The sequence below is a fragment of the Mirounga angustirostris genome, unplaced genomic scaffold, assembly GCF_029215605.1.
Source record: "Mirounga angustirostris isolate CCGP_5_RB_7025 unplaced genomic scaffold, mMirAng1.0.hap1 SCAF_4, whole genome shotgun sequence".
Taxonomy (NCBI): domain Eukaryota; kingdom Metazoa; phylum Chordata; class Mammalia; order Carnivora; family Phocidae; genus Mirounga; species Mirounga angustirostris.
The window spans coordinates 158,024,529-158,039,635 of NW_026991712.1; the positions used below are offsets into that span (position 1 = coordinate 158,024,529).

At 50.6% G+C, this 15,107-nt stretch overlaps 1 protein-coding gene across 7 annotated transcripts in view; it reads left to right on the forward strand.

The window, feature by feature from the left end:
* HIVEP3 (HIVEP zinc finger 3) overlaps positions 1 to 15,107 on the forward strand; it is a 449,883-nt gene that overhangs the window by 330,177 nt on the left and 104,599 nt on the right. The window lies entirely within an intron of this gene.

The following is a 15,107-nucleotide window of genomic DNA, read 5'->3' on the forward strand; positions in this document are numbered from 1 at the left end:
CAGGTGGTGTCGGCCACTGCACCTTGCAGGGGGCTCTGCTCAGTGGCTACAATTGCTTATCTATAAAATAGATAATGTATTCATTGATGGTTTGATCAAGGACACAGCGGAAACTGATAAAGTCAAGTTAGGAGCCCATCACTTAGTGGCTCTGGGCAGAGTCTATAATTTCTTTCAGCTGCATTTTATCATCTGTAAAATGGGGCTGAGGGTCCGCAGATGAGTGTTGTCAGGGAGAATTGAGATCATTTAAGTGGAAAAAAAAAACAACCCTATGCATGTGCCGCTTACTGTGGCTTGGATGATTCTGGGCTGGTATCTGCCATGCCTCTGCTCTGTGATTTAGGGCGATTGAGTGTCATTTCTGTTCAGTCATCTGCAAGAAAGGGGCACTAGTAAGTGTCCTGTGCCTGCTAGCAGAGGCCCCAAAGCGTGTTCTGTGGAACATTAGTTCTGAAAGCACATGCCATGAGTAAAGGTTTCCCTGTTCTAGTAAGTCTGGCAAATCCTGCAAGGTCTTTATCATCCTGCTGGCCAGTTACAATCCATATTGGCAAATTAAAGGTTCTGAGAAGTACTGCAATAAAAGAACCTGTTTAACATTGTCAAGCCCAGAATTTTCAAGTTACACGTGCTTGCGCTCCTAGGAAACAGTGCTTCTGAGGCTACCAGCAGTGATGATGTGGTGGTGTGGATTTGCAACCAAACTTTGGGAGCGAAGTTCTAATTACCTTCTTGAATGAAGAGTAGGCAGAAGCTCAGAGTTGTTCAGTGGCTTCTCTGAGGTCACACAACTAAACAGCAGCCCAAGACAGTGGTAAAACAGGAACCAGACTCCTCATCCAGTGCTCTCACCCCATTCAGTTATATCCAGAAGTTGATCATTCTCTTCTGGAACCGGTTTTGTTGTTTTGTATGGACACTCTGCAGAATATATTTGACAAACACGAAGATTGAAATGATTTATTGTTGAATGAATCAAAAGATGATTGGGTAGCTACTGTGGGTCATTTGTTTTGGGGACGTTAGCATGTAAAGATGTAGAACCTCTGGTGAAGAGTAATGGAAGCAGAGTCATCACACACACACACACACACACACATACGCACACGTGCGCATTGACTCCTACACACTCACCCATCAATTTCTAAGCACAAGTCCCTCTCTCCCTGCGCACACACATGCTCACACACTCGATCCTGTGTACTCATTCACACATAGATCCCACACCTACACACACCCTCCTACATATGCACACTCTCACTCACCTGCTTCTATACACACACACCCCCACTCCTATACACGCGGTCACACACATCCATCCTGTTGTGCTCCAGGCTACAGCCAGGAGGCACCCGTAGCAATGGGCATGTCCCCTTGTCCCCACCTCCCCAGAGCTGGTGGGGGTGCCTGGCACCAGCTCCCCCAGATGAGTACTAAGCATATAGGAAGCCCTTGCAGGGCCCATCTGATGTTTGCATTTCCCCAGCGTGGTTCCATTTCTCCCGTCTTCTGCCATACTGATCCCCCTACCTTTTTTTTTTTTTTTTGGTCAGATATCATTTGGTCACACATGATGTGACTGACAGTTCTGGCTTCTGTGTTGTTTGTTTTAATCAACTGTCACAGCTCTGTTAGGGCAAAGACTTTGTGTCACTTGTTTGATTGGAATCCCCAGCTCCTAGCAGAACGCCTGGCACCGAGGAGGGGTTCAGTGTGCATTTATTGAATGAGTGAGTGAGTGAGTGAGCAAGCAAGGGACTGCAGGCTGCTGGGGGGGGGGGGGACTGTGACCCAGGCCAACATCCAGGGGGGGCTTGCTGAACATATTTCCTAAGTGCCTGCTGGGTCCCAGGCCCCTTTCTAGGGCTGACAGCACCAAAAACCATTTAATCCTCTATTCGTGGAGACTGTATTCCAGCGGGGAGAGAGAGAATGACTAGTAATGGACAGGATAAGGCTAAATAGTGATACACACCATGGAAGTGTGACTTGTTAGGGAGGAACAGGTGAAGCTAAAGTTGGGGTCCAGGGAGTCCTCTCGTGAGGAGTTGGCATTTATCCCGAGATCTGAATGATGAAACAGTGACAGCCATGCCAAGTTTTGGGGAAGGAGTGCCCCGAGCAGAAGAACATCAGGTACAAAGGCCCTACATCATGAAGGACCTAGGCTCAGGGCCTGTGGAGAAGCCACACTGGCCGCTCCCTGCTGCGTCCCTTACCAGCGCCCCTTGGAGGGGGCAGTGGCTGGTGCCTGATCTTCGCAGTTTAATCACTAAAGCCAAACTTGGTGTGGCCTGGGCTTTGGGGGCGGGGTGGCCTCTGTGGTCTCGGAGGGCTGCCCTCCCCTCTTGTGCACCCGCACCCCTCTAAAGGAGGAAAAGGTTGGACTCCTAAGGCCCCTTCCAGCTCCACTGTAATAAAATCTGATGCTGTTTGCAGGAGGTTCACAACATTTCAGGTGGTCCATCTGGAGGGATCGTGAATTAGTTGCGCTACTTCCATTATTAATAACCATGATGTCATACATCTGTGCAGTTCCTGATCGGCTGCAGAGCACTCTCTCCTATTATCCCTTTCGCTCTCTGGGCTAATCTGCCAAGGGGGGAGGGCCTGCAAAGGAGGGTATGGTGGAGGGGAGAGAGCTCAGTCCCTGCCACACGGCCCCTGCAGGTTCATCCAAGCCACTGATCCAGCCCCTGGATCCCTGCTTCCTCAGCTGCAAAACATGATACAGGAGAACCTGCCCCCTGAGGCCCTTGGGGGTGTGAAGAGAGACCCAGCATGTCCAGGACCTGACACACAGTCGTAGGCACTTGGTACCTGTTGGCTCCCATTTGACAGATGAGGAACTCAGAGCTAAGAGAGACTGTGGCTTTTTTGGTCTGCTTCTGTATCTTCACTCTTCCCAGTCTGGGGCTGATGGGTGCATAATAAGCTTTGGAGAACTATTTTGTTGAATGCGGTTGCCCAAGGTTGCACGGCTAGTGAAGGGCAGACCTAGGACTCAAACTTAGGACTTTGGGTTCCAAAGTCCTTTTCATAAACACCACACTGTTTGGGAATGGTCATCATGGTGAACACACCTTACACCCCATTTGTGGATGATCAGAATTATTGTCACTCTCTTGAGAATCCTAGAATTGTAAGGTCTCAGCTTCTGAGGTATTCTTTGTAAACTGTGAAATTCTTTGGATTTCATAAGAAACATTTTGGAACCCTCTGGAAGAGGGTATAGATGTGAGAAGTGCCCCCCTGAGGACTGAGAGCATGGTTCTTTCCCAAGGGCATCCTTTGCTGTCGCCCGAGGGTTTTTAACGGAAGAGTTCCAAGTCCCACCCCAAATGATTCAAAGCCTCTCGGGATGGCATGTGGGCATGTGGGAGAAGCGCCCTGGTGCTAGAAGGTCAGCCTGGGGATGAGAAGCCCAGCCGGCTGGGTGCCCGGAAAGTCTGGCAGGCCCTGCCTCTAGTCTCCATGAGGCCTTAGTTGTGGCTCTGAGCCCCTCATCCCAGGCCCACACCAGCTGCATGGCGGGAGCATGAGCTATGGAGACCCGCAGGCCCGAGTCTGCATCTCCTCCTTTCTGGCGTGTTCCTGGGCCAAGTCCCTTTATCGCTCCTAAACCTCAGCTTCCTCGTCTGTGATAAGAGAACACTAATACTGCCCTACACAGCGGCTGTGTGGGGTGTAGGAAACTACCACTGTCAGGCATCTTCTGAGATGTCTGTGCCTGGCAGGTAGTAGGTGAACAGCAAAGAGTAGTTTCAGTGGTTAATATGAAACATGCATGCTGCTAATAAAAACGACAGTATTTGTGAATGGGCTACTAAAAGGTTCAATAAAAATGGATCAATTTGCTCCGAACAGCAGACCTTTGAAAAAAGGGTATACTCCAGGTCATCAACACCAGTCCTTGGGCTAAAGGGTCACCAGCTCAGCCATGTTCCTGCTTCTCTTCATCCCATAGCCCCAGCTCTGGTGGAGAGCTGAGGACCGAGTGGGGACCAGGGCCAGTGGTGTTTGCCATGCCTCTGACAGATCCATTGGCTGGGAGAGGGGGTGTGAGGCTTGGAGGTCAGTGTTGATGTTCAGGCTTGGGCTCCCCCATATCAGCTTGCTCTCCCATCCCCGAGGGTAGTGTCCAGGGCAGCTGGGGGGAAACCCCTGGCTTGTGAGAAATGCAGGAGCTGTGCTTCTAACCTACTCTATCATTCATTCGTTTGTTCACCTGCAGTGGATTGTGTCCTTCCATGCGCTTGGCTCTGGGCTAAGCACTAGGAGAGAGGCTGCTTCCTCAAGAAGCTCTGAGTCTGGCCAATCCAACCACTCAAGCCACGTGGCCACAGACAAGTGGCATTTCCTCTCCAGATAGCAGTTTCCTCATCTCTGGAATGGGATCATTCTGGCTCCTTTTCCAGAGGAACTTTTTGTTTTAAGGAGCTATTTCTGGAGCGCTCGGTGTTGGGGTCTCTATGAGCATGGTCGGGCAGAGAACAAGGGCTTCGGAACCACAAGGAACCCCACTCTGCTACTGGCTCTGCCACATACTTGCTGTGTGATTTGCTGCATTTTTAAACTTCTCTGTTTCCTTTTCCTCCATGTGTCATGTGGTTATGACAGCTTTGTTGCAGGGTGCTATGTTAGGTAAGATGATGATAGGGTATCTGGCTCTCAACAAATGTGACCCCCATTTCCTTTCTCTGTGGCTCTGGGCTCTACTGTCCCATGTGTGGCTGCTTTTGGTTGAGTCCCCTCCCTGCATTGCTGCCCAAACTCCTCAGGTACCCAGAAATGGGCACAGGTGGGCAGACAGCCAGATTGGAACTCGAGGAAACCAGCACATGCCCCTTGGGTGAAAGTGGGCATGGGAAAGTGGGTTCAGCCCAAAAGGAATCATGGTCAGGGTGTGGAGCCGGGAGTCCTGGGTTCTGTCCGGGACCTGCCGCTAGGTCACTGTGTGTCATTTGCCAGTTCCCTCCCCTCTCTGGACCTCAGTGTCCTCCCCAAGGCCAGTCTGCAGGATCCCCTGGCTTTCTTCCTGTTCTGAGAAACCTGCAGGCCTTTGATATACAAGTGCCAAGTGGCCACAGTAACAGAGTAGGTTGGCTGGGTGTGGGGATTTCACCAACTTTTTCCAGCCTGGGCTTTGCTGGAATTGACTGTGCCGAGAGGTTGGCAGACAGACTCTAGACAAGGAGGAGACTGTGGTTTCCAACTGAGAGAGCTAGCAGCTCATGGGACAGGAGGCAGGTGAAGGGACATTAATGGCATGAAATTAAATTAAAAGAAAGGCATTACATTTTTTTTTTTCTTAAAGAAGGCCCAGAAGCCTGAAAGCCATCTGCTTCCCAAGTAGCTTTTCTCTTATTTGAATTAAACAGTATGTTTGGATGGGAAGAGTTTGTCTTCAGGTTATCGGGATGGATGCGAGAGATGGCAGAGCAAAAGTGAGCATCCAGTTATTCATTTACCCAAGATCTGTTGAACACTTACCAAGCATCAGGCACTGTTCTAGGCCCAGAGGTACGGCAGACAGCAGTGGGTGCTCTCCTGGAGCTTATAAACCAGCAGAGGGAGGCATACAGTGAACAAAGGAGCACATAAATGTGTAATATGCCAAATGGGGTGAGTGCTGTGGAGGAAAATAAAGTAGGGGAAGAAGATAGAGAAAGCCAGGGGAGGGACTCGGGGGGCTCTCGTTTGTAGGATGGTCAGGGAAGTTACCACCGCTAAGGTGACACTTGAGCAAAGCCACACAGGAAATGTAGAACTGAATAGAGGCATTTAAGAAGGATTTTTCTTGTCCATGGTGTACATGGGGGTCTACAGAAAGATCCTATTTGAAGCTGAAGTGGTCAGCTCAGCCAGGCAGCTCAGGCTCTGAGCTATGCTGCTGTAGATACAGGATACTGAATCTAATTCCTGATTGTTGTTATAGCAACGCTAATAATAATAACAGTGAGCTGGATAGGGCTCTAAGTGAATTGGGCTTTAGGCCTTCATTGCCTGTCCGCATAGACCATTTCATCCTAACCAGGTGGAAGGAATTACCTCCACTTTGCAGATGTAGTCTCCGAAAACTCCGTATGTGGAGTGACAAGCCCAGGACCATATTCCAAGTGAGGAGTGGAGTGGACACCCAAACCCAGACTCCACTGCCCATCAGACGCTGTGGGTCTCCTCACAGGGCAGCTTGGCACCCAGCATACTACCTTGCATGCAGTAGGGGATGCTATTTCTTGAAAACAAAATCAGTCCAGAGACTAAGAAGCTATGATGGCTAAGTGCAACGTGGGGTCCTGGATTGGATCCTGGAACAGAAAATGGACAGTGGTGGAAAAACTGGCAACATCCGGATGAAGCTTGGAGTTTAAGTTAATAGTAAAGTGCCAATACCGGTTTCTAAGCTTTGAATGATGGACCTTGGTTATGGAAGGTGTTAACATTAACGAAAATGGGGTGAAGGGTATATGGGAACTCTCTCCTATCTTTACAACTTTTCTGTCAATATGAGATTATTCTGAAGCGAAAAGTTTATATAAAAATAAATTAATAAATCCACATATATTCCAACTAGCTGGCCTCCTCAAGGTTCCTGAGGAAAAGGCGTAAAAGGTCATGAAGTCATTGAGTCCCTGCTCTTAGTAGTACCCCAGGTGTGCTACCTAGAGTTGCCTGGGTGAGAAGAAGCAAAAGTATAAACCAAGGTGTGGCATCACGTTGGAGGAGGAATGTGCTCTTGGAGGCATCTCCCCTGGAGACTGCCCCCAAATGAGTTTCTAGTATATTGTATGACCTGTATTTTAGGCCATAGCAAGTATGCCCTTTACATGTGATGAAAGTTCACCGGCTCATTTTTGCCTGATGCTCTAGCTGACAGATGGAAACCTAGTTTTATCTGTAGAGCTGTGTCACATGACTGTAGGAATCGTAGTGAGTAATGGCTGGGAAGGAGTGGTGCCAGGTAGTGAGAACAGAATCCGAGAGCTGGAAGGGCCTATTAATGCGAATCTGGTTTTCTGTTAGGGTAGAAAACATTTACGGCTAGGGAACGGTGTCTCTTGGATTGAAGGAAAGAGCCTGGGGTCAAGGGATTCTGAGGTTTGGTCCCTTCTCTCTGGGATTCCCCATTTACAAAACAAGGTGAGTCTCTGGGGGCCCTCCGGCTGAGAACCTCTGAGCCCAGAGCAGGTGATTGGTCCACGCTCACCGCACAACTGCAGAGCGACATAAGTTTGCCTGCCTTGGTCTCCTAGGGGTTTCCAGGAGGCTCATGTCACTCCACACATTGCCTTGGCATGTGGGCATTTGGTGTTGCCCTGAAATAAAGGAGGAGCCAAAGATGCTCAGATAGACAGGAAGCCATCATCATGAGTCTGTTAGAAAGCATTTAACGTTTACAAGAGTAGGAGGGCCCTCCAAGATGGGCTCTTTATTTCACTAGGCTATGATCTTGTGAAATAAAGAAGTCCAGCACTTCCCAAGGTGTGTTCCAGAGAACACAGGTGCAGAGGGATGGGAAGATGTGTTACTGGAAGGAAATAAAAGTTCTACAGCCAAGTACCTTAAGGGCCATATACTGCAGGACTTCTGGGTCTCTAACAGGCAAGATGTGCATTGGAAATCTCCGAAAAAGTGTGTGTGGGAGAACATGTGTGCGCATGTGTAGAGGTAGGTATTATGTGCAGTTTTCCAAGCTTGACTGACCAGAGAACTCATATATCTCATACAGATGTATATGTAAGACATAGGATATACACATAGGAATACATGCATCAGGAATGTGTGTCTGTATCAGAAGAGTGGCTGGACGAGAATTTCATACGAAAACGTGGGGGGAAACACTAAAGTTATCTGAGGTCAAAGCTGAAAAAAACAACATGAATGCTAAATTGTGCCTCTAAAACTTAGTTCTGCATATTAGTTTCAGCATGTCGGTTTCACACATTTTTCCGATTTTGTTAATTTCTTTTTTCTCAGAAGCAAAGTGGCAAATGGCATGCAAATGCTCCTTCCTCCTCCCCTCTGTGCTGTGTTCATGGGAGACAGAAGTAATGTCATTGACACAAGGGTAGCCGAGCCCATGTGACAGCTCAGTGGTGGGTCTCTAAACCAGAAACCCACTTGTGACATTGGTGTTTGGGGAGCTAAGAAAGAACCACATTAAAAAATGCCACTAAAGGGGCGCCTGGGTGGCTCAGTCGTTAAGCGTCTGCCTTCGGTTCAGGTTATGATCCCAGGGTCCTGGGATCGAGCCCCGCATCCGGTTCCCTGCTCCGCAGGGAGCCTGCTTCTCCCTCTCCCACTCTCCCTGCTTATGTTCCCTCTCTCGCCGTGTCTCTCTCTGTCAAATAAATAAATAAAATCTTCAAAAAAAAAATGCCACTAAAGGCTAAAATCTGGTCTTTGTCAAGTATGGCTTTTTGCATGTGCGATCTGCACTTCCATATACACAGGTGTGTTTTTCACACCAAAAGGAGATCATTGTTATTGGTCTGTGTGCCCGTCAGTGGGCGTGCCCGAGTAGGGGAGGACACCCTTTGATTTGATGACGATTTTGAGCGAGGCTAATCCTCACAGCACTCGTGGGTCCCAGCCTTTCCCTGTTCCACGTTGCCCCCAGGGGAGGGTCCTATAAAGGGCCTGCCTGCCTTGTCAAGCCTTTACAGCTGCCCCCACCCAAACCCTGCTCCTCCTCCTCCAGGCTCATCTCAGAGCATGGCCACGTCCCCTCTAACATGCAGGGTCCAGTTCTGTTTTGTGATCGCCTCTGTCAGAAACTGAACTTTAGTTTCCGAACCTGGTGTTATGAGAACAATATGCTCTGAAAGGCTCCACAGATAAAGCAAAGGAGAAATCACAGAAAGAGGAATAATTTCAGGGGGGAGGGATTCTTTCTCTGTGGCTTAGCTGGAGGGAGGGGGGAAGCTTTGCAAACATCTCATTCGAGGATGACATGGTTGGTTCAGCTCATCCTTCAGACTCTGGCTTGTCCTGCATCTGAAATGTGTGACCCTAGACATCATATGGAGTCTTCAGTCCTCTCTGTCTTTGACTGTAAATGTGGGCTGATGTCACCATCTCCATCTTAGGGTTTTGATTCAATGCTGTGAGCTTATGGGGAGCCTAGAACAGGTCCCGACACACAGAAATCTACCTGTTCGTTGTCATCACTCTATGAGAATGCCATCCGCTGAAAAAATGGGCAAGTTTTTAAAAGTGTGCAAAAGATATAAACAGATAGTTCACAGAATGGCCCATAGACATAGGACTAATGCTCTAGCTACCAAAACCCAAAAGATTATAAATTGGAATGCTTACAGATGGCAACAATGTGAAAACAAATAGAGATCTAGTACTGGTGAGGGTCAAAGGGAACTTGTGGGTCTAAACTGGTATCAATGAAAATGATAAATGGCCACGCCTACTTCAATCCAGCAATTCCCCAGCCTTAGGGAAATGCATGCTCACAAAGATGTGTTCCTACGAGGGTGTGCCCTTCACCGTTTCTTTGCAGTAGGGAGAAGCTGGAAATGGCCTCAACGTCCAGCAGTGGCGATGCTTACAAAGATTATGGTGCTTTTGTACCGTGGAATACTTTGTGGCCATTTAAAAAAAAAGAAGTGAATCTAGAAGCCCCGACCCAGGGAGACATTGCCAACATACTCTTAACTGGAAAAAGGTTTCTGTGTGCTATGTTTAATGCAATCCCATTTTTATACAGAGAAAGTTAAACAATTCTGTATGTGTCTGCACATTGAGATCTGTTTCTGTGCTCATGGAAACAGAGTGGGAACATACCAGGGAACTGTGAGTGGTAGTTTCCTCTGGGGAGTAGAATTTGGGGGGGTGAAGGGGGCGCTTATCCACATTGCACATTAAATACTCCTGTGTTTTAAAAAAAAAAAAAAAATTGTTAAAGAAAACAAAAAAGGAAGCCCGAAAAAACCCCGAAGAGCAGAGACTAATGTCTGAGAGGTGATACTTGACAAACGTGTCACGCAGTGCCTGAGCTTAGTAAGTACCCTTCTCCTTTCAGGCCTAGACTCCGTGCCCGCCCACCCCCCCGCCCCGTGCCCCTCCTCTGTCCATCCCTGTGTTTTCCCCAGACTGCAAGCTTATAAACATGTAGTGATTCCAGCCCTGGCGATACACCGAGTGCCTGCCCTCAAGGAGACCCCAGTCTGGGGAGCCCCCCCGTCTCCTTTTCTAACAGTTCCCCGGGGCCTCTCTTCTTGGTCCCCATTCCTCCTGTCCCCCAGCAGGTGCCTCTCCTCACCTTGCAGTGTGGGGCTCTCTTTGTCACCAGCACATTCTGAGGGGTGAATCTTATCATTTGGGTCAGGTCTGCTCACCGGCTTGGTTTTCTTCTGTTTCTGTTGGCGGCTAGGCTTTCCCACCCCCGGGGCATGTGGGCTTTCCTGGGTCCCTTCCCCCACTGGCTTCCACCTGGCCCTAATGAATTCCATCATGTCTGCTTAAAATCACTTTACTTCCAATTTGCTAATTTAATTCTAGTCTTACAGAATTTTGGCAACCCTGCCAAATTGGGTGCCAGATGCAGATTTAATGAGCATATTTTCAGTTCTTTCTTTCCTGTTTGCATGAAGATGCTGAAGAGAACAGGGTTTGGAACTGGTCCCCAGGGGGCTCCCTGGAATATCCCTCCCTGGGTTTGACCCTGTGCCACTGGGCACTGACCCTCCCGTCAGGTGTCTCCCCGTCGGACAGGAAGAGCTCGTGTTCTGCTCCTCGGGGAAGGGAGTTCTTGCATCATCCTCCCCGTCCTAGAGTCCCCAACCCAATTCCCATCATTTGGACTTCACAGGAAATGTATTTGGAGAAAATTGCTTATTTCCTCTGGCCCATGTCTTCCAGCAGCCATGTGCAGCTCAACAGATGTTCAAGGATTCGTCTATTCTGTTGAACAAACACACATTGAGTGCTTTCTAGAGTGATTTCTCAGTGTGGTCTCTTGACTACCTGCAATAGCATTATGGCGGGGGACCAGGGGCTTGGGAAAATGCACGATCCCTGGGCCCTGCCCCTCGCCTATAGAATCAGACAGTGTACTGGGTGGAGGCTAGGATTCCACCACCCAGGGGATGCTTGCGCCTCCAGCATTCCCCTGCGTTACTTCATTTCAGATTCATACCAATCCCTGGCGGAGACATTTTTATCTCCAAGAGTAAGGCTCAAAGAAGTCCAGTGGGTGGCTCAAGGCACGTAGTGGTGAGTATCAAAGCTGGGACGTCGCTGGAGGCTTTGGATTCTAAGTATAGGGCTCTTTCCCTCTCCCCGTCACAGCGGCTCAGGACCCATGGTCATGATGCACCTCTCAGGACCGACTCGCAGCCTGACGGTGCCTGCTCTCATCACCCACGTGGGCCGGGCCCTACTTTCCAGGCGAGGAAACGGGGACTCTGCTGTTTTCACTGCCAAGCCGCCAGGCATGCAGCGGCTGTAAAAGCAGGAGCCAGGACCCACACCACATCTGAGTCTCAATTCTGTGCCAAGTGGTGCAGAGGGCTAAATGGAGAATAAACGGATGTTCCTTCGAGGAGCGGGAGAAACGAGCAAAGCTCCCTGGCTTCAGCAGCAAAGGCTGTGCCTTTGAGCGAGTCACATCTGTTTCTGAGCCTTGGGCTTGTCCTCGGTGCAAGGATAGGGTTGGTGATGTCCAAACTTTTAAAATAGTGGCAGCTCCCCCTCTCCTCACTTCTTTTTAGCCCAAATAACATCTTACACAGAATCACAGTATACACAAAGAGACAAAACTGAAGACACTTGCATGGCTCTGGGCTTTCTAGGAGGCAATCTGGAAGCATCACATTTAGCATTTAGCATGGGTCACTTATGGGAGTCCTCTCCCAACCCCCTCCCCCCGGAAATGCCATGGTGGCTATAGCCTCAGCTTTGGAGTCTGGCACATGGGGGTCCAGTCTGGGCTCTACCACTCTCTCGCTGTATGACCTTGAGCAAGTTGTTTGCTTTCTCTGAGTCTCAGCTTCTCTGTAAAGTAGGGATGATCATAGTTGAGTCCAGGTGAGGAATAAATGAACTAAGTGCATGCAAAACACTCAGCACAGGACCTAGCATGTAGAAGTTGTGTTAACTCTTGTTTCCCTTTGAGAGATAAAGCATGAGAAATTCAAGTCATGGCAGGTATTTCCCAGGGTCCTACGGACACCATGTCATCTGAGTAGCGTGGACAGTAAGGCCCAGGTATTTGTTTGTCTCTACACTTCAGCACATTTTTTAGCCCCTACAGGGGGTAAGATCTTGTTCTTAGAGGAAACCTCCCAGAGGGGTGAGGGGAGCTCTGGGAGGAGGCAGCTTCCCAGAGGGAACTCCCGGGGCAAACGGCAGAAGGCTGGCAGGGCTCTCCCCCAGGAAAGGCAGGTCAGGGGAACCACCTGGGCTTGTGAGAGTGGCCGCTCCCCTGTTTGGGCCCCCCTCCCAGGCAGGGCCCAGTCACATCCCAGAAGCCTGAGTAGGGGTGAGGGCAGAGCAGCATGCGTGTCGAGACCGAGGGGGTGTCCAGTGGATCCCAGTGTTTGGTGGCAAGAGGTCAGAGAAGGAGAGGCTGGGGTGCTGGAGGGCCCTGCAGCTCAGGGGTGGTGAGGCCAAGAAGGAGGGGGGGCAGCTCTCCACGGGGGTGAGGAGGTGAGGGTGCCAGTCCAGCCCTGCAGTCAGATCCCTGGGGACCAGTCCACAACCGCGCCCCCCCCCACCCCCCGCCCCGGCCAGTGGTCACCAGTCCCTGGAAGGGCCTCTCGTGCCCGCGGGGCCTCAGCAACAGGGAGCGGGAGGGTGTGAGAGCCAGCAGAGCACCAAGGAAGGGACGGTTTCCACCTCAGCGAGGTTATTTCTGGCTCAGCTCCTGCTCCAGCAGTCACTGTGGAAACTGCACGTGCCTGGTTCAGTGTGGAAACATGACGAGTTTTCTAAGGGCGATGTGCGCGGAGCAGGCGACCAGGAAGCTGCCACGGAGGCTGCTAGTAGGATGTGAGTGTGTGTGCGCCTGCCCTGCTCCCCCTCAAACCACCACCCTCATCTCCTCGCTCCCTCCCTCCCTCCCTCTCCCTCTCCCTCTCCCTCTCCCTCTGCCTGTGCTGCCTGTCTCCTGAAGCTATATTTGGGGGAGATGTGTTCCGTGCAGCGTGATAGGCAGAATACAGTGGCCTCCAGAAGGTGTCCATGTCCTGATTCCCAAACCTGTCACTGAGTGACTTTACATGACAACGAGCAATTAAGGCAGCAGATAGAATTATGGCTGCTAAGCAGCTGACTTTAAAATAGGGAGATTATCCTGGATTATCCACTTGAGCCCAGTGCTATCACAAGGCTCTCTGAATATGGAAGAGGAAGCAGGAGAATCAGTGTCAGATGTGAGGAAGGCAACACCAGCCATTGCTGGCCTTGAAGATGGAAGGGGCCATGAACCAAGGAATTCGGGCAGCTTCTAGAAGCTGAAAAAGGCAAAAAAAAAAAAAAAAAAAAGGATTTTCCCGAGAGCCTCTGGAAGAAACGGAGCCCTGTGAGCCCCTTGATTGTAGCCCCGGGAAACTCCTGGATTTCCCTCTGAGATACTAAGTTTGTGTTGCTTGAAGTCATGGATTTGATGGTAATTTGCTACCATGACAGCAAGTCGTATGCCAGGGAGGCTGGGTCTGGAATGGCGGGAGCTCCTCAGAGGGCAGAGTCGCAGATGGGCTCTGTTATCCTGACGTCTGATCACAGGTGCCCGTGGGCCAGCTTGCTGTCCCGGTGGGAAAGTGACTTCCCCTCAGGGAGCATGGAGCTCTTTAGACCCCCGCGCAGGGTCTCCTGCGGGCACACTGTGCACATGCTGTCTCCTCAGCCTGGAGTGTAACCCCCATTCTCTCCACCAGCCCTCAGATTCCTCGAGGCCCCTTGTCCTGTCCCTCTAAGTAGCTTCTGACACCTGGTGCCACCCCCGGGGGACTTGTCACTCTGGTGACTTGTGTTTACGTTTTAAGCACCGGCATGCTGCTGCCCCTCCCCCACACCCACCCACCCGCCACCCGCCAGGGAATTGCCAGAACCTAGAAGGCTGAGTGGATTCTGCCGGTGGGAACCCATTGTGCCCAGGCTCCTAGGAGCCACAGTGTGTGTTCAAGGGTCTAGACTTGCCTGCAGGACGCCCAGGGTCAGTCCTGGCCACTCACTCTGACCTCGGGCAGATCACTTCCCTCCTTCCTGGTGCCTAGGCTGGGGGTGAGCAAGACTGATGTGAAAGGCCTTGAGCGCGCTGTGGTCACGGGTCAGCTCGCTGTCAGTGTCACTTTCCTCTCCCCGACGTGTGGCCCAAGAGTGACAACTACCCTCCCAGCTGGGGCAGATGCCACCCCCTGCCTGGAAGCCCTTCTCTTGGTTTCCTGGGCCCCTCCCATACGCCCGGACCTAGGCAAAACCTAGAAAAAACATGGAACACCAGGGTCAGGACATGGGTGAGGCCGGTGAGGTGCCCAGGACCCCGAGTCCGAGGTGGTATGTCCCTCAGTGTCACACAAATGTGGCACAGAAGGTCTAACGCCACACTCCATTTTCTAGATGAGGGAGGAGGACTGGAGGGTGGAAATGCCTTGCTCGAGGGCACAGGGGGAGTTCGTGGCAGAGCTGGAACCAGAACACCCTGTCTGTCACCTTCAGCTCCGGCAAGTCCCCTCGTCCTCGAAGTCAATGCCTGAGTGAGTGGCTAAGTGAGTTTATTACTCCCAACACGTATTTCCTGAGTGACTCTTCTGTGTTAATACTGTGCTAGGGGCTGGGCTATAGCTTGGGAACAAGACAAGTGGCCTGGTTCTTCCCTGAGAACTTATATTCTTGAAGGAGAGAGTACGTAATCGTGCATTAGCTCCTTAATTACAGTGGTGATGAATGCTATGCTGGGGATGGTCAAGCAGTCATGGGCTGTGCATGGTTGTGCAGGTTATACACTGAGTAAGTCCACGGCGAGGGCCTTAAGTGAGTCTTCATTTAAGAGTTTACAGTAGAGGGCGCCTGGGTGGCTCAGTTGGTTAAGCGACTGCCTTCAGCTCAGGTCATGATCCTGGAGTCCCGGGATCGAGTCCCGCATT